The sequence below is a fragment of the Pleurodeles waltl genome, chromosome 7 (genome assembly GCF_031143425.1).
Source record: "Pleurodeles waltl isolate 20211129_DDA chromosome 7, aPleWal1.hap1.20221129, whole genome shotgun sequence".
Taxonomy (NCBI): Eukaryota; Metazoa; Chordata; class Amphibia; order Caudata; family Salamandridae; genus Pleurodeles; species Pleurodeles waltl.
This window is the reverse complement of record NC_090446.1, coordinates 1,442,878,851-1,442,899,804: the sequence shown is the minus strand read 5'-3', so window position 1 is coordinate 1,442,899,804 and position 20,954 is coordinate 1,442,878,851.

Below are 20,954 nucleotides of genomic sequence, written 5' to 3'. Positions count from 1 at the left end.
AACCGGTTCATGTGTGATTACTACACGCCAATACCGTTACAGGGTACTGGCTGCTTATATGTTTGCATGCTGCTTGTGTGAGACTACATTCATGAACAGCCCAGTAACTGGGCACAGGTAGCCTGGTGAAGAGGAAACTCTGTTCTTTTGGGATAGGCCTTATTATATTAGAGAGCACTCATAGGTAAGAACAATAGGGTTTACTGGTTTATCTTCAGTGTCACTGGATTATTCTCATAGGGAAAATTTGCCTTTAAGTGCCAGGTCAAGAATGCTCCCTAGCAGAAGGAACAAAGGGGCATATTTACAAGGAGTTAGCGCCGCAGTTGCATTATTTTTTGGCAGAACGGTGGCGCTAAGTCAGCACCATATTTACAAAGTGGTGCTAGACCTGTCTAGCTCCACTTTCCCTAGGTGTGCGTCATTTTTTAGGAGCACTGCTTCACCCTGCGCTGTCTACTGACAATGATATGCAGTGTAGAAGTTCCCTCCTAAAAAATGACACTAGCCCACTAGCGTCATATTTACAAGCCTCTGGAAAAAAGACTGTGCTGAGGAAAAATTACACTAGCTCTGACTAGCGTCAAAATGTTAATATCTGGTCATACCAGGCATTAAAATGATGCACAGGTATATAAAGAAAACAGACACAAGGCACTCTGGCAAACCACAGGGCAACATGGATCTGCTACTGCTCCAGCTAGGCACACCGAGATGATGACAACAACGACAAGAAGCACCACCAGCACGACCCCATCACCCACCATCACCACAACAGAAAACATAAAGGGAAACCAGGAGAGGAGAGCAAATCCATTGCTAACGGACATCCATCCTTGGCTTCAGAGAAGAAGAGGTCATCATATATTGCTGTCTGAAGCAGGAGTCTATTGTCCAGCTACTCCACCATATTGCACCCTCAATCACGTCAAGAGTTAACAGGGTGACAAATACACCACTCATGACAGAGCTCTTGTCTGTGCTGCACAATCTGGCCTCTGTCTCCTTTCAGACGACTGCAGCAAGTATAGACGAAATATCACAGCCATCCTTTTCTGCCTTCCTGCCATCTGTACTGGACGCCACCAAACGCCTTTCTCCCCGCCACATCGTCATCCCCAACACCCAGCAACTGCAGCAGGAGAACAGGACTTTTATGCAATTGCTGGGTTTCCACATGTGCTAGGTGTAATTGATTACACACATGTGCAACTCATCCCTCCTGCTGCAACACAACATCCTTATTGGAACAGGAAGCACACACACTCCATTAAAATGCAGGCCATTGTGGACCATCGGGGTTATCATCAATGTGCTGACAAAATATCCTGGCAATGTGCATGATGCTTATATCTTCCAGTACTCCATTATCAAACCAACACTTCTAGGATGGACAATATGGTGATGGCCTAATCGTAGGTAAGCTAGTAGTAACTACATAACACTTACAACAAATAAGACATATGAGGCAAACAACACACACACCACACTCCGCACACATGTATAGTGAATCATGGATGACTGCTGATCAACTTATATGCAACATGCAACACTCCACACATCCAATGCACATCACATAGGGCCATATGTACAAGACCCTAGCACCACTGGAGCTTTACTTTTACTGATGCTCCATTGGAGCAATGCTTGTTCTGCATTTACAAGGTGGTGGTAAGCCACTTTTTGTGTCTCAATGCCACTTTGTAAATGCGGTCCCTCACACTCATCACTTAGTGTTGCAGGGGCATGCAATGAGTGTTGCTGTAGGCGTGCCACCACAACAGACTGCATTTTGGCACAGCCCCACATTTATGGGAAACTGTTAACCTTTACGCAGCCGAAAACATAACGCCATCATAGGGGTGGCAGTACCATAGTGCAACAATGAGAAATACTTGGATCACTAATTGTTTTTGCTTTTCCAATGTATGCTGCATTCAGCAGCACACATAGAAAGAGTAAATCACCATCATTGATTGGTTATGTGCAGGAACGGACACATTCCTGCATATAATCAATCACCCCTGCAACACAGGCATCTGTGCACCATGGTGCAAGGGTGCCTACGGTGGAGCTCAGCAGCTGACTCAATGCCAGAGCAGGAGGAGAGGACAGAAACATATTGTATATAATAGATATGGCTCATTGCTGTCCTTTCACGGTGGTGCAGGGCAGCACAGCAAGACAATTCCTGCCATGTCCTGTGCCACAGGGGCTTGTAAATTATCCACATACACAGCAATACATCTTGAGCTACTATGCCACACTTTGAATGATGTTTACACATGCATGCCAGCCAGGGAACATGGATAACAGCTCTGTGTGCAAGGGACACAGGGCACAACACCCATCACATGGCACACACAACACAAACTAGGAAAGAACTCACATAACATGGCTCACCGGCAGGTCACATGTTAGTAGACACATGTGCAATAATATGCAACATCACACACATCCTTCATGGGTGAACTGTCAAGCCACACAAATCAGATAATCACTGTGCTCCTTAGAGCTGGACTAGACTGACTGGAAGGTGCACCACCACACACAACTACAATCATGCATGCAAACAGGAAACCATACAACACCAGAAGCAAGTCAGAATCTTTACTCCATGGACAAATATTATGCAATGCCAGTTAGAAAGAAACACAAGGGCAAGTCTGACACAGCCTCTTCTCTTCCATAGCAGCGCACCAAGGATATGGCATCCATCCGTGGGTGATGACACCATATGGAAACCCACAGAGTAATGCAGTGAAGGCATACAATCAGGCACACATCCAGACCCAGAATGCTGTTGACAGGGCATTGTTCATTCTGAAGTCCTGTTTCAGATGCTAGGATTTATCGGGGGAGACTCCTATATTCACGACCCGTTGTCTGCAAAATTATAATGGTGTGTGCACAACATTTGTGTGTGGACTAATGTCCTCTGAGACGAACAGATGGAGGATCCCAGGGAGGAGGATGAGGACAATGATGCCCCACCGCAGGATGGGGAAACACAAAATACTGCTGCTGGAGCACGCAGACGTTCACATATTGTGCAGAAAGTCTTTTCATGAACATTGACACAAATATTTCACATTGCAACACTTTCTAAATAGATCACTTAATCGCACAATTGTACTGGAGTATCTGTCACATTCAGATGAAAGAGAAAGTCATGCACATCTGGGAAAGCAAGGCTAGGACACAACAGAGGGAAAACAAGAAGGAACACACTCAGGAAGACCAAATAACTGCACACAAAGCTCTGATAAAGAAATGTGCTGGTGTAATGCATTCATTGCCATTTTAACATACATTTTACATAGCAACACATATATTACACAGGTCTGTCTGGTTGAAGTTTGACAGCAGCCAAATCTGAACTCCACATGCTAAATGTTGTCCATATGCCAGGCCTTGGTAGGACAAGAGTAGTCAGTACCTACAACAGTAGATCAGTGTCAGCTAGGTGACAAGTCAATGTCCTTATGTCACAATCACAGGTGACATCTCATAACGTACCCCTTGGTGGCACTCACATGTATGGCCAATAGTGTGTAACATACAGATGACACAGCACCAACATGTGTAGTCCAGTCTTACTCAAATCAGCTGTCATCTTGCATGTTTGTCAACCAATGTCATAGCATGCCTCATACCATTGGCAAACTCCATGTGTCGATCAGGACACAGACATATTTCCACAAGCATGTGTTACCCATAGGACTAGTCATACTAATACTGTCATACTAATCATAAAGGTGGTTAATAGTGAAGCTCCGGTGGAGCTAGCGGCTTGTAAATGAGATCACCACACTTACCAGCACAACACATACTAACCACCCCACCCTTGCCTTACAGCCTGATGACCGTACTGTGGGACACAGCACATAATGTTTGGCGTGCACAGTCCTACATGTGGGTGTATAGGCCACATTCCATGACTAGTCCATGGCACCATTGGGGGTAAACTAAACAATAGACTGAGGTGCCAACACATAGGGGCATAATAACCAGGAACTGGAGCATTGGCTCCAGTGGACCAGTTTCCTTGCAATGCCCTGCGCCCCCATAATGATACCATGGTAGACACAGTATTTACAATACAGCACACCATGGCACTAGTTAGCAAAACTGTGCAAAAATGTTGGCGTAGTTGTAGAGCTTTGCTGGACTAGCGCAAAAAATTGTTGCACTAGTCTAGTAAAGCTCAGGTAGGCCCAAGGATATAGCACTAGCATCAGTTTAACACCTGCTGTGGGCAGGTTTAAAAAAATTGTGCGAGAATGGCATAGAGAATTCTTGCAAATTTCACTGTGCCATTTTTTTGGGCCTCCCTGCGAGGGCACAGCCCCTTTCATGCATAATGGCCCTCATTACAACCCTGTCGGTAAATCCCGCTTTCCGCCTTGCAGAAGACCGCCAACATACTGCTGCGGCCGCGGAATTCCGCTACAGGTATTACAACCCACAGCTCGGAATCTACCACAATACAGATACCAACACAAGTCCGCCACACCAAAGGTCAGTGATAAACTGGCGATACCAAAATCCACATCGTCACACCAACAGGAATACGCCCACACTATCACGACACACTTATCAACGCGTCGGTCATTCAACCGTGGTAATCCATTGGCAGTTACACACCGCCGCGCTCAAAATGCACACAAATTTGCAAAAAACAACCACATTGGACAAATCGAAATACACACAGCTGATACACATACACACACCACACCCACACACCCAATCCAATATAAAGCACACACCCACATCACCCACAAAACCTTACTACCAACATTTTGAAAGAAGGCCAGAGAGAGAGACTACCTAAAACAACACCAGCATCCAAAGACACACAACACCATCACTTACACAACATCCACGCACCTCAAACAACACACACCAACAAATCCCCTCACACATCACAACAGACACCACCTCACACTTCACCCACACCACATCATGGCACCTCAAAGACACCCCAGGTTCTCTGAGGAGGAGCTCAGGGTCATGGTGGAGGAAATCGTCCGGGTAGAGACACAGCTATTCGGATCACAGATGCAGCAGACATCCATTGTAATGAAGATGGAGCTATGGCGCAGAATTGACGACAGGGTTAACGCAGTGGGACAGCACCCAAGAACACGGGATGACATCAGGAAGAGGTGGAACGACCTATGGGGGAAGGTGCGTTCTGTGATATCCAGACACCAGATTGCTGTACAGAGAACTGCCGGTGGACCGCCACCTCCTCCCCCACAACCAACAACATGGGAGGAGCATGTCTTGGCAATTATGCATCCTGAGGGCCTTGCAGGAGTAGCAGGAGGACTGGACTATGGTAACACATATCTTTACTACTTTATCCCCCACACCCCACCTGCATGCCATCACATACCGCCACCCTTACCCTCACACCCATCACCCCAACATCCCACAGATGCCCTGCTAACACAACCCACACATCCCAAAACCAAGCCCTGCATGTAACACCAATGCATGGACACCCATCACCAAAGAATGTCCAGCATAGAGACTCACTCATGCCCCAAAATCACCAATCACACAAGGACCAAGCCAATAATGCAAGCACAGGAGTAGAGGGTCACTCACCCATTGCACAAGATGGCACACACAGATACAATAACTATGCATGTACACCCCAACAGGACACATACCCAACGTCACCGGACAGGAGGTGCCAGACATATCCAGTCCCTCAACAGAAGAGACCCACAGTGATGACAGCAGCTCTGCACGCCTGGATCAAGATGAACAGCCCGGCCCATCAGGGACCTCGGGACAGTCGGTTCCCCTGACACAGTCACAAACCACCACAGAGCTGCTCCCCTCAGGAAATACCAGCACAGCACCCACCCACCGGGCCCATCCCTCACTCCCCAGGACACGTCAATCAGCAGTGTGTCCACCACTACAGGGAACCCAGGCAACCCCACTAACACAGGACGATCAGGGACCTGGGGGCAGTGGCAGTGGGCACACGGTTCAGGGGACAGAGGCACAGGATAACAGGGAAGCTGGGAGGACTGCTGTGCGACAGGGGGAGGACAGGCCATGGAAACCAACTCTCCACGAGGCACTCTCCAACATCATGGGAGCTTACCACCATTCCCAGGAGACCATGGCCACCGTACTGGTCAAGTTTCAGGAGACCCAGCGGCTGCAGGATGAACACTAACTGGGGATCAGGGAGGACTTGAAGTCTATCAACACCACCCTGGTTACCATTGCAGGGGTGCTGGCAGACCATCTCAACACCAGGAGGGACACAGTGGCACACCAATGGGCCCCTGACACTAGCCTAGACGATGAGCAGCCCTCCACCTCCGCTGGCACTAGTGGACAGGAGGCACTGCCACAGGAACAACAAGCCACCAGCACCCTAACCCCTGCAGATGGAGAACCACCCCGCAAACGGTCCCTGAGATCCAGGAACAAGACAGAGCACATTGCCAAGACTCCCGCCAGGGAATAAGTCCCCCCTGAAAGTCACCCTTTTGTCCCACTATGTCACCCTGTCCATCGTTAAACTGCCATTGCTCCACTTCCTATGCCCCTTTGGACAATGCACCTGTGAAACAAATAGACTGGACTCTGCCATGGACATACCTCCACCATCACCCCAGCCCATTTTACAACCCCCTTCACTTATTTGCATAGGAATAAACCCACTTCAATCACAAAACAATCTGGGGTCAGTCTGTGCTTTCACAAATGTGTAATTGCAATATCTATGGAATATAGCAATATCGATTTACTTGTTCACATACCAATGTAACACAGCTGTAGGACAGGAGTACACATAGCAGAGGGCACAAAGTGGGACCCAGATCTGTGAAATGGAAAGTCAAAGTGACAAGTCAGGGTCCATACACTGAGTGAAAATGACAGACTTATGCTAGCTCCAACAATAGTATGAGATGTGGGAAGCAGTGATATCTTCTTACCTGGGTCTCACTGGAAGTATTGCATGATGATGTTGTTTCGGTTGTCGATATACTCTTCTTCTGCCTCCTCTTCTTCACTGTCCACAGACCACCATCTGGCCAATCCTCATGCAGAAAAGGCACCTGGCGTCGCAAAGCCAGGTTGTGCAGCATAGAGCAGGCCACGATTATCTGGCACACCTTCTTCGGTGAGTAGTATAGGGAACCACCTGTCAGATGGAGGCACCGGAATCTGGCCTTCAGGAGGACGAATCAATGAATCAATCAATCATTGAATTTATAAAGCGCGCTACGTACCCGTGAGGGTTTCAAGGTGGTGGTGGGGGGGGAGGTTGGGAGAGCTGGTGTTACTGGTAGAAGAGCCAGGTCTTGAGGAGTCTTCTGAAGGTGAGTAGGTCGTGAGTCTGTCGCAGGTTGGTGGAGAGGGTGTTCCAGGTTTTGGCAGCGAGGTATGAGAAGGATCTGCCGCCGGAGGTCTTTCTTCGCATACGGGGGACAACGGCGAGGTTAGTGGAGCAGAGCTGACGGGTGGGGGTGTAGAAGCTGAGTCTGTTGTTTAGGTAGGCTGGCGTCATGGAGCACTTTGTGAGCGTGGGTAAGAAGCTTGAAAGTGAGCCTTTTGTCCACGGGGAGCCAGTGAAGGTTTCTCAGGTGGTGGGAGATGTGGCTGTGGCGGGGTACGTTGAGGATCAGCTGGGCAGAGGCGTTTTGGATACGTTGGAGGCATAGGGGGTCATTCTGACCCTGGCGGCCGGTGGCCGCCAGGGCCACCGACCACGGGAGCACCGCCAACAGGCTGGCGGTGCTCCCACGAGCATTCTGACCGCGGCGGTTCAGCCGCGGTCAGAAGCGGCAAGTCGGCGGGCTCCCGCCGACTTACCGCTGCTCGGGGGAATCCTTCATGCCGCCATGAGGATTCTGACAGCCCCTACCGCCATCCTGTTCATGGCGGGAAACCCGCCATGAACAGGATGGCGGTAGGGGGTGCCGCGGGGCCCCTGGGGGCCCCTGCCGTGCCCATGCCAATGGCATGGGCACGGCAGGGGCCCCCGTAAGAGGGCCCCTACAAGTATTTCACTGTCTGCTTGGCAGACAGTGAAATACGCGACGGGTGCAAATGCACCCGTCGCACCTTCCCACTCCGCCGGCTCGATTACGAGCCGGCATCCTCGTGGGAAGGTCGTTTTCCCCTGGGCTGGCGGGCGGCCTTTTGGCGGCCGCCTGCCAGCCCAGGGGAAAACTTGAAATACCCGCCGCGGTCTTTTGACCGCGGCGCGGTATTTTGGAGGGCGGAATTCTGGCGGGCGGCATCCGCCGCCCGCCAGAATCAGAATCAGGCCCATAGTCTTTTGCTGGGATGCCTGTATAGAGTGCGTTGCCGTAGTCCAGCCTGCTGCTGACAAGGGCCTGTGTCACTGTTCTTCTTGTTTCTGTCGGGATCCACTTGTAGATTCTGCGGAGCATGCGGAGTGTGTTTAGACAAGGTGAGTGAGGAGTCGGGGATGAAGCCCCGGTTGCGAGCGTGGTCAGATGGTGTTGGCGGGGTTCCTAGTGCGGTGGGCCACCAGGAGTCATCCCAGGCAGAGGGGGTGGGTCCGAGGATGAGGACCTCCATCTTGTCCGAGTTCAGTTTCAGACAGTTGTTTCTCATCCAATCGGCGATGGATTTCATTCCCTCGTGGAGGTTGGTTTTGGCAGTGTGGGGGTCTTTGGTGAGTGAGAGGATGAGCTGGGTGTCGTCGGCGTAGGTCAGGATGTTGAGGTTGTGTTGTCGGGCCACTTGAGCGAGGGGGGGCCATGTAGATGTTGAACAGCGTCGGGCTGAGCATTGGGGGACGCCGCAGATGATGTCGGTGGTTTCGGAGCGGAAGGGGGGGAGGCGGACTCTCTGGGTTCTGCCGGAGAGGAATGAGACGATCCAGTCGAGGGTTTTACCTTGAATTCCAGTTTTGTGGAGGTGTGATTTCAGGGTGCGGTGGCAGACTGTGTCGAAAGCGGCAGATAGGTCCAGGAGGATGAGGGCTGATATTTTACCGTTGTCCATTTGGCGTCTGATGTCGTCTGTGGCGGCGAGAAGGGCGGTTTCAGTGCTGTGGTTTCGTCTGAAGCCGGACTGTGCGTTTGAGGAGCCATTCCTTTTTTAGCGAGGATGCCGTTGTCTTCGAGGTGGCTGGTTAGTTGTTTGTTGACGATTTTTTCAATCACCTTTGCTGGAAAAGGGAGCAGGGAGAGGGGTCGGAAGTTCTTGAGGTTGTTGGGGTCTGCTTTGGGCTTCTTGAGGAGGGTGCGGATTTCGGCGTGTTTCCATTTTTCAGGGAATGTCGCTGTTTCAAAGGAGATATTGATGACCTTCCGGAGTTGGGGGGGCGATGGTGGAGTCGGCTTTGTTGTATACGTGGTGAGGGCAGGGGTCTGACGGAGATCCTGAGTGGATGGAGTTCATGATCTTGCGTGTCTCTGTGTCGTTGATGTTGGTCCAGGAGGTCAGGTGGTTTGCACAGGTGGAGTGTTCGGGGGTGGGGTCTGGTGTGGGAGTGGCGTCAAAGCTGTCGTGGATGTCGGTGATCTTCCGGTGGAAGAAGGTGGACAGTGCGTTGCAGAGTTCTTGGGATGGAGGGATGTCGTTGATGCTGGCGCTGGGGTTGGAGAGTTCTTTCACGATGCTGCAGAGCTCTTTGCTGTCGTGTGTGTTGTTGTCCAGGCGGTCCTTGAAGTGGGATCGTTTGGCTTGTCTGATGAGTTGGTGGTGGTTGCGGGTGGCCGCCTTGTGGGCTGTGAGGCTGTCAGGTGTGCGTTTGAGGAGCCATTCCTTTTTTAGCTTCCAACATTCGCGTTTGGAATTTAGGAGCTCGTCGGTGAACCAGGCGGCTTTTCTTCTGGCTTGGTTGTCAGTGGGTTTTTTGAGTGGCGTGAGGGTGTTGGTGCAGCAAAGGTGCGTTCTATTATCCTCCTAGTTCGCCCATGTGCCTCATTGTAGAGTTCCTCTGGCCTTGTCCGGGGATTCCTCACTGGGGCCAGTAGCCATGACAGGTTGGGGTAACCAGAGTCACCTGCAAATGTCGAGGGACAACTGTTAGACATACACTAACCCTTAGGGACAACCCCATACCCAGACACCTATGTTTACCTTAAAAGATGGGAGGATCTGCGCCGCTGGAGCAAGAAGACGGCGGAGGCCCAGCTGGGGATGACCTCCCAACGTCGAAGGGGTGCCCGTCGCACCATGCCCCCCCTGATGTCCCGGATCCTGGTGGTGGCCTATCCGGAGTTGGATGGGCGCTTGAGGGCATCACAGCAGCCACAAGGGGGTGACTACACTCTTATTCAGCTGACTCTGTGAACATTACGAGATGTCTGGGTGGGGGAGGTGGGTAGTGTGTTTCCCTAGGCCAGGGCGAACTTGGTAGGCAAGGTCCCTTGTGAGGCAGGCTATGTGGCACCCCAACCCCACTAGTGGTAAGAGCCACCTACACCTAGTCAGGCTCCTGTGACTTCCAGGTGTGCAGCAATTGGGCTTAGGCCTCGTACCCCATGGTCAGGTTAATTTTCTAGGAACTGTTAGTGCATGGCGTAGTGCTGAGGGCTGCTCCCTGTGTGTTGTGTCCGCCAACGGTAGTGGTGTTGCATGCACTGAACATGTTTTTCTTCTGTCTCGCCCCCCCCCCCTTTTTGTGGTCTCCCTGTTCTTGTGTGCAATAGCATCATCAGGCAGAGAAGCATTGGCACCGGAGCATGAGGGAGCTGCAACCAACTTGGCCCTGGAGGGTGAAGCAACGGAGTCTGAAGCCACCAGTGGGACGGAGGGCGAGGGGAGCTTCACGGCGGGGACAGGAGCAGACACCACTGACAGCGACTCCTCCTCTGATGGGAGCTCCTTTGCGGTGGGGGCACCTCTGTGTTCACCACATCAACAGGTACAGCCGCCACCAGCACCACCCTTCCGGCAGCCCCTCAGCATGTGTCCCGTGGTCGCACACCCAGAAGGGTGGGCATCTCCTTTGCCCCAGGTACCTCAGGCCCTGCCCCAGTCAGCCCTGCTGCCCTCAGTGAGGAGGCTATTGACCTCCTGAGATCCCTCACTGTTGGGCAATCTACCATTTTGAATGCCATTCAGGGTGTTGAGAGGCATTTGCAACAAACAAATGCATACCTGGAGGGCATTCACTCTGGGCAGGCGGCCCAACAGAGAGCATTTCAGGCTCTGGCCTCAGCCATTGTCCCTGTGTCCAGCCTCCCCCCTCCAACTTCCTTCACCCAGACCCAATCCCCTGTACCTCAGCCTATCCCAAGCACACCATCAGACCAGCATGCACACACATCAACAGACAAGAGTGGACATGGCATACATAAGCACCACACATCCCACAGGCACTCATCCCCATGCAGACACAGCAACATCCACTGCCTCCACTGTGTCCCCCTGCTCCACGTCCTCCTCCTCCCTCCCTGTCTCGTCTCCACTCACACCTGCATGCACTACATCCTCAGCCACTACCTCCATCACCAGCACACCCATCACCACACACCGATCACGTGCAATCACCACTCCCACTACCATTCACACATCCCCTGTGTCCTCTCCCAGTGTGTCTGTGAGCCCTCCTCTAAAAGTACACAAATGCAGGCACACACCCACCCAACAGCCATCCACCTCACCACAGCCTCCGGCCCATGCATTTTCACCCAAATTCAGCAGACGTACACCTTCTACAACCACTACCTCTTCCTCCACTCCCAAACCCCCTCCATCTTCCCGTCCCAGTGTGTCTAAAAAACGTTTCCTGGCAACACTTGATCTCTTCCCTTCACCCCCCCCGTCCTTCCCCTAGGGCCAGGCTTTCGAGGTCCCAGCCCAGCACCTCAGCCAACAAATTCCCAGGCACAGTGGTGCCAGCAACTGCGGGGTCATCGAGTGCGCCACCCATCAGGGCTGCCAGTGTGCCACGTATTGAGGGCAAGGACATTCCGCCACCTGCCAAGGTGATAAAGGTGCCCACATCCCAGAGGGAGAAGCCAAAACTACCAGCCACCAAGGGCTCAGCAAAAACAAAAGGGGATAGTGGCAAGACAACTGCGGCACCATCAAAGGTGGGAAAGGGACAAAAGCAGAAGAGCAGGTCAGGAGAGGGCACGGTGGCACCGACTGAGGGACCAGTGTCACACCTTATGTCCACGACCACACCAACCTGTACGGCGGCGAACACCGATATCTGCCCCGCCACCACAACCGCCACATGCACCGCCACCTGCACAGCCACCTGAACAGCCACAGCACAGCCACCGGCACGTCTACAGCCTCAGCCACAGTCCCCAGCCTCTTCCCTAGTGGTCAGCCATCCAAGGCTGCAGGAGACATCCTGCTGTGTCCCTCAGCAGGTGCTGACTCATGCACCACCGCCAGCACCGCCGCCACAGACACTGCCGCAAGCACCACCACCGGCCCCGTGACGTGCTTGGACAGTGGCACCACTGCTGACATTTCTACCATCCCCAGTGGTCAGTCATCTGAGGCTGGAGGAGAGTTCCTGGACCCTGGGCAGCTTCCATGAGGCATGACTTCCATCACTGTTTGCATCTGCAGGAAGAAGGCGAAGCTGCAGCAGTGTGGGGTATGTCGCTGCCTCCATGGCGTATCATGCTACCTGTACCTCGGCAATCTTGTGGCATACACACCCAAGTGAGGGAATTGTACCAGCCACACTGCACGTGGAGCACTCTGGGCACCAGGCCCCCTCCAGAACCAGTGGAGAAAAGCATCCACTGCCCCAGTCCTTGGCAGGATGAAGCACTCTGGGCACCAGGCCCCCTCCAGTACCAGTGGAGAATGACATCCACTTGAGAGATTGTGGCTTTGTACTCCCCAGGATAAAGCAGTGGGCAAACCACCCACTGGAGAGACGAGAGACTTGGGCTTTGCACTCCCCTGGATAAAGCAGTGGGCAAACCACCCACTGGAGAGACTTGAGAGATTTTGGCTTTGCACTCCCCAGGATACAGCAATGAGCATAGAGCCCCCTCGTGCAGCAGTGGCGTCGTGCGTTCATCTGGCTGAGGTGCTCTCCCTTCCCATCCCCCTGAGGTTCCTGTATATTTTCGGTCTGATGCCCCAGCAGTGTTCTCCCCGTTTCCAGTCAGGTATCTAGTGTGGGCTTCGCCCATGCACTTTGGGACCAGTGGTCCACAGACAATGATTGGTACACTATCCGGATTTGTGTAGTTGGTGTACATAGTTGTATATACATAAGCCCATATTTATACTTTTTTAGCGCCGCATTTGCGTCGTTTTTTGACGCAAAATTGGCGCAAATTTACAAAATACCATCGTATTTTCTAAGTTTGCGCCGATTTTGCGTCAAAAAATGACGCAAATGCGGCGCTAAAAAAGTATAAATATGGGCCTGAATTTTGATTTTTGACTATCAGATTTTTCATGATTACACTGGTTACAATCATTTCCTTTTGTCCTTGCGCTCTTCCAGGGGGTGATGGAGTGTATATGTAATGTTGCTGCATGTATTTGTGTGTATGTTGTTGTGGATGAGGGTGGGGGTGGGGCTATTGCATGTTGCGTGTGTGTCACTCTCTTCCCCCCTCCCCTGTGTTGTAGGTGCAGTACTCACCGTGGTCGTTGACGGCGTCTGTCCTGCTTCTGATAGAGCAGGAGGAAGAGCAGCATTGGTAACACCTGTAGTTCGGGCTCCATGGTGTCCTGGTTCCTCGTTGGGTGTCGAGAGGTGAGTGTTTTCCGTTCTGTGTACTGTTTCCGCTGTGCTTTTGATAGCGTTGGTTCCGCCCCGGAAAAGGTGGCGGATAGGTGTGTTGAATTACAGTGGGCGGTACTTTGTCTTCCGCCTGTCTGTTGGCGGTTACTGCCGCTGTGTTTGTTTCTACCGCCGTGGCGGTCTGAGTGTTAAAGTGGCTGTCTATGTTGCCGGTTTCCGCCATGGTCGTGATTCCATTTTTTTTCCGCCGGCCTGTTGGCGGTATTACCGCCGCTTTAACACCGACCGCCAGGGTTGTAATGAGGGCCAATATCTGGCGCAGGTATAATGGGGCGCAATGGTTTACAAAGTGGTGCAAAGCTAGCAGTGCACTACTTTGTAAATGTGGCAGAGGGTGATGGGTCTGTTTAGTGCCGTTGTAGCGTAAAAATAAATGACACTATGGTGGTGCTAAGGGGCGCAAGGGTCTTGTAAGTGTGACACATAGTTGGCAAATGAGGCAACCCCATGAATTTGTGATGTCCATAACTCATAGGAAATGTGGCTTATAAATTGTCTGGCCCTAGTGAGGCATGCACCATCACCCATATAGGCTTACAAGACATACCTTGGACACATGGAAAGGGAGGAGTACGTTGAACTGAACTATTCACAGGCAAGACAACAATCCACATGACTGAAAACGTGTAAAAATGAATTCCACAGGACACCATACATCTTTACACATATTACAGTCCTTGCGTCCAAAAAATCCACGCATTGTCCCAAAGCATGTTTTCTGAAGCCACTGCATCTGCCACAAATGACGCATCCCATGCGACACGTCGGAAATGCCTGATGTTGTGTTGCCATGCGACATAAAAAAACACTCACTGACGTGTAGCGTCAAAAAAACGCAATGTATTATCAAAAATGTGATTCATCACCAAAGGAAGTGAGGTAATAGATCTGCCATGCTGCACACCAGGAACTGCAAAGTTACTTTCACTTTCTATTGCAGTCACAGGGCCAGATTTATGGAAATTGGAGCTGCACAGAGTGCAGTGCCACTTTCCCTGCGCCCCTTAGCACCCCCCTACCCGCCGCCATGTGTGCACCGTATTTACACCATGGCGCAGGGTAGGTGGCAACAGTGTCATTTTTTATGACGCTATTGATGTACTCTGCAGGAGTAGCGGCAAAATATAGGCCCTCCTTACAACCTTGGTGGACGGCGGTATTTTGGAGAAAGGTATTGCCAACAGGCTGGCTGTACCTTCCTGTCCACCAGAGAGGTAACAGCCTCCGGGCTGGAGACTTCAGTCTACAGCCAGGCGGCCGTCACTGTCCCACCCGCGGGATTATGATCCTGCCTACCACCATGGTTTTCGTGGCTTCCTTACCACCACCAAAACCACGGAGGTAGGCACTATCAGTGCCAGTAAATTCCTTCCCTGACACTGATAGGGGTCTCACCCGCCCCCTTCATCTCACTGGAGTCCATCCCCACCTTTCCTCCCCCTCCCGATCCCCCCTACGACATACACGCACATTCACGCACCAACATACACACTCATACACACAATCATACCCACATTCTCCCACGCATTCTTACATACATTCCCACACACAGGCACACATGCATTCACACAACATACACGCACACTCACACCCCTTCATGCACACACGCATTCCACATGCCACACGCCCGCATGCACGCACACAGACACATACACCCACAGCCCCACACACACACACAACACCCCCCACCCTCTCCCCTGTCGGAGCTCCTGACTTACCGGCTTCCAGGGTGTCCTCCAGCAGGAGACGGGATGTGACGCTGCTGCCAGCAGCAACGTCCGCCAGCAGAACACTGACAGGCCGTATCATGGATCATGATACAGTCTGCTGAGGTCTACTGGCGTGGTGCTGCTGCTGGCAGCAGCGCCACTTTACCTCCGTCATGACCGTAGCCGGAATTCTGCCAGCCTTCTGGCAGAATTCTGGCTACGTCATAATATAGCCGACAGTATGTATTCTGGCGACCGTCACTGCGGCGGTAGACGGTCATTACTGCCATTGACATAATGAGCAGTCTCCTTGACCAAGCAAGTCAGCGTTGTCTCCTCAACCTGCTTCAACACCCTCTGCATGCTCCGCAAGATCTACAGATGGGTCCCCACAGATACAAGAAGGTCAGTCACCCAAGCCCTTGTCAGCAGCAAACTTGACTACGGAAACACCCTCTACGCAGGAGCCCCGGCCAAACTCCTCAAACGACTGCAACGCATACAAAACGCCTCTTCACGCCTGATCTTCGATGCCCACCGCCACAGCCACCTTCCCCCCCTTCTGAGAGACCTACACTGGCTCCCCGTCAACAAAAGGATAACCTTCAAGCTCCTCACCCACGCACACAAGGCGCTCCACAACACTGGTCCAGCCTACCTCAACAGACGACTCACCTTCTACACCCCGTCCTGCCAACTCCGCTCAGCCGACCTCCCCCTCGCCCCCGTCCCCTGCATCCAAAGAGCGACTGCCGGAGGCAGATCCTTCTCTCACCTCACCGCCAAGACCTGGAATACCCTGCTCTTACCCCGACGACAAACCGAAGACCTGCTGACTTTCAGGAAGCGGCTCAAAACCTGGCTATTTGAGCAGTAACAGCACCCTCCCCCCCTCAGCGCCTTGAGACCCTCACGGGTGGCAGTGCGCTCTACAAATACACTGATTGATTGATAGATGAGGGCCATAGTGTTAGAGAGTGCTGTTGGATGTATATTTTGTGCTGTCTCCATGGTGTCCCTGGCATCTGTTTTGTCATGCATATTTGTTATTTGTATTGTATTGTGATTGTATTGTTGGGTGTTTGTTTTTGGGGTACTTTCATCCGTTGGGATAGTTAAGAGTAGTTTGGGGTTATATTTGCTTTGTTAAGGGTACCCTGGGTTTGTTTAAGGACATGTTATGAAAGGGAAGGGCCAGTTACCTCAGTGTGGATAAAGTGGGTGACTCCTATGGCTGGTCACCCATTACCTCCCCAATATGGTGGTCATGGGGGGAAGAGTGATACAGGGCTACCAGATGGAATTATGGTAGCTGCATGGGGGAAGGTCCTGTTCCACATCACCTGTATATTCAAGGTAGAGTGCGCTGCCCGTCAAATGAAACATTAATGGGTAGCCATCATCAGCAGGGAACAGGACCTTCTGGACTACCTTGGAATTGAGGTCAGTGAAACTGTGGGTGAGTGCACCCACACTATGTGGCTGACTCCTGTTTTGCAATTGTGAGTACATGTCTGTTTGCCAATAGCCATTCTTTACCAAGTTAAGACAAAGGGCAGGTCTGTGAGTAGTGCGTTTGCGCAAAACAGCATCCATGACAACATCAGCAATGCACCATAAAGAAGACAAATTGCATATTCCTATACTTGCCCCCTGGGTTTTTCCACTAAATTCTGATGTGCATCAATGCCGATACAACTATGTCATGGTGGAAGGGTACATGGTTACAGGAACACATGTCCATGTCCACTAAGTGCCTGACTACTGTTGTATGATGCATAGTCATGAATATGTGATTTTAGAATTTGATGCAAGAGTAAAGGGAGTCATGTCTGAGTGTGTCTTGTGAGTCATGTATGTGCAGAGTGCCATCACAATTAGCTATACTTGGAAATTGTTGCAGCAGGAAGTCATCTGCAAAATGGGAACAATGTAGCAGAGACTTGTAAGTCAGGTTCCAGCAAATATGTGTACGTCAGCCTGGCCTTTCCAATGTATGTCACTTAGTCATGTGTAATGATCTATTTGAGTATTCACTAACCTAAGTCTTCTGTGTCCATTTGCAAATCATGTCTGATGTGGAATAGTTGTCCATAGTGTTCATTGTGCATCATTTACAGTGATATATGTCTCATGTTACATCTTGCAGGTGGGCCCCAGCAATACACCCTTGGGGAGGTGGCAAGCTTTGCATATCCCAATGCTACCAGTGAGAGTCAATCTGTATGTGTAATGTGTAGCGCAAATATTGTGTGTGCTGTTTATATGTTGTGTGCAATATCATGTATAAAGTGCATATATGCTATTACAAACATCATATCCTCTACACAGATATGGACTGTATGGTTGCAGTTGTGTGTAGGATGTGTATCCCAAAATGCACTGGTGGCAACATGTACAGCAAGGGCCATGTAAATGTTAGACATGGTACTTGATTCCAAACACAGTGATGACACTAGGGTCATGGGACAGAAGTAAAGGGTCCTACATATGTATGGATGGCGGCAAGATGTTCATTAAACATGTTATTGATCTGTGTGCCACATGTAGCACAAAGTAACTCAGGTCATGGTGTGATTAATGACCATGTAAATATTTCCCTAAGATTAGCAGGACAGTTGTCAACACACCACATTAGAAATGTCTAAGTTTTGGCTAACATTGTGGTGTAATGCCCCATAATCTGTATCATAGGTCGCAACATTGCCAACCCATGTGATCCTCACAGATCCTGTCATGTGTGTTTGGCCAGAGGGATGTCCATACAACATTGTCACATGACATGCCATCCCTCACAACATCATCAGATCATGGTGGTCCATATAGTGTCCATGATGTAATGCATACATCTTCAAACAATATACAGCAATATACAGCATTAGCCAGTGCTGTTCCAGGATCCCTAGGCAGATAAGGTGTCGGGCATGCATGCACCCACATATGAGATGGTGGTGTTGAGTGCTGTGCAACATACTGACCATTTTTGGATACATATACAGCCAATGGGCAGCATAGTGGGAGAAATCAAGTTACTCTGAGACTTTGCATCAAGTCATGGCACAGCTCACCAGGTACTGACCTGTGTGAATATGAGAGTAGTGTAATGTTCCTCTGTGTTGCATGGGTGACTGCTTCACCCTCCATTTTCACATATGATACCTGTCACATCCATTTTCTATTTAGCAAGTTGTCTAGTCATCTGGCTTTGCCTTATGAGGCACAAACTGTTGTGGGACCATATTTAACTTGCAGTCCTTAATCAGATGAGTTAGGTACATGCCAAAGGATCTGATGTCATTTGCACAAGCATGAGGAACATTGCTGGGCAATCCAACATGATGAGTGTCACCTACCATGGTCACATGGCTGACTTGTATGACAATCTTAGTCAATGGTGACATGGCCCTTTGAAGATTTGCCAAGATGGTTCAATGGTATTGTGCAACAATAGCTAGCCTTGGTACCTTGGACATAAGCAATGTGGAGATGATGATTGGTGTGCAGATGTGTATTACCTCTGAACTTCAGGATATCATTGTGATTTGTGCTGGCCAACTAGTGAGAACTGCTGATGGTTTTTTCATTGCATGCCTGTTGTTCATTTGCCTAATATACATTTGGTTGACTGTAGGAGGCTGGCCCTCTATTGAGTGCGCAAAACAAGGCACCCTGTTCAGGGGGTCCAGGCAACCACACGTTGGTTTCCAGAGGCAATAACTAGATCCCCTAATGCTGTAATCTTTGAGGTAGCTTGTTTGAACAGTTAGGCTAGGTTTGGAGAAGTGCAAAGCATTTACTGTACTCACAGCATCAATCATGTGTCTCACACACTGTAGCAGGCTGGCCTGGCATATAGTGGGTACCTGAGGGTACTTACACCTTGTGCCAGGTCCCGTTATCCTTTATTAGTAGATTAGTAGTGTTCTAGCATAGCATAGACTGATAGAGGAAGCTATAGCAGAGCAGTTTAGGCTGAACTAGGAGACATGCAAATCTCCTACTATACCACTTAAATCATATAGGTACTATATCATAAGAAAGACAATACTCGGAGTTACTAAAAATAAGGTACTTTATTTTAGTGACAATGTGTCAAAAATATCTCAGAGGATATACTACCTAAGTAAGTAAGGTAAGTAAAATACACAAAATATAGACACAAACCAAAATCAGGTAAATAAAACAGTCAGAAAGTAGTGAAAACACTGTAGAATACAATAGGATGCAATAGGCCTGGGGCCAACACAAACCATATGCTAAGAAAGTGGAATGTGAACCACAAATGGACCCCTAGGCTAGTGTAGTGTGTAGAGGGTCGCTGGGAGTTTAAGAAAACACTAAGCGTGTCCAAGATACCCCACCCCAAGACCCTGGAAAGTAGCAGTAAAGTACTACTATTTCCCCAAAAACACACTAAACTTGTGATGGAGGATTTTGCAAAGACCACAACACACTGCAAAGCACTGAAGACGGATTCCTAGACCTGAGGACCTGCAAAGGAAGGGGACCAAGTCCAAGAGTCGTGAAAGTGTCCAGGGGGGCAGGAGCCCACTAAACCCCGGATGAAGGTGCAAAATGGCTGCCTCTGGATGGAAGAAGCTGAAGATTCTGCAACTACGAAAGGTGCAAGGAACTTCTCCTTCAGGAAGAACCAGGATGTCGCCACTTGCGAGAGGGGACAGAGGAGGCCCTCAGCAACATAGAGAGCCCATGCACAAGAAGGTAGCACCCACAGAAGTACCTTAACACGGGTTCAAGAAGTCTGAGCACGGTGGTCATCTCAACACTACAAAAGAGGGTCCCACCAAGCCAGAGGTCAACTCAGGGAGTTGAGCAATGCAGGATGGGGTACTGGGGACCTGGGCTTGGCTGTGCATGAAGGATTCCTTGGAAATGTGCACAGAAGCCCTAGTAGCTGCAGTTCACGCAGTGCACAGGATTACTGTCTGGAGAGGGGAGGCAAGGACTTACCTCCTCCAAATTTGGACAGTTGGACCACTGGACCGTCTGGGTCACTTGGGTCCACCACCTGTGTTCCAGAGGCCACGCTCGTCAGGATGAGAGGGGTCCCAGAATACTGGTGACGCTGATGTTTGGTGCCTGCTGGAGCAGTGGGAAGATTCAGTCAACCCACAGGAGATTTCTTCGTGGCTTCCAGTGCAGGATAAAGGCAGACAGCCCCCAAAGCATGCACCTCCAGGAAACAGCTGAGAATGCCAGCAGGATCAGGCACTACAATGTCGCTGGTAGTCTTCTTGATACTTTGTTGCAGTTTTGCAGGCTTCCTGGAGCAGTCAGCGGTCGATCCTTGGCAGAAGTCAAAAAGAGAGGTGCAGAGGAACTCAGGTGAATTCTTTCAAGTCGTTATCTGAGGAAAAGCCTACAGTAGAGACCCTCAATAGCCCTCAGAGGAGGATTGGCCACCTAGTGAGGTAAGCACCTAACAGGAGGGGTATGTGACGTCACCTGCTGGCACTGGCCACTCAGAGGCC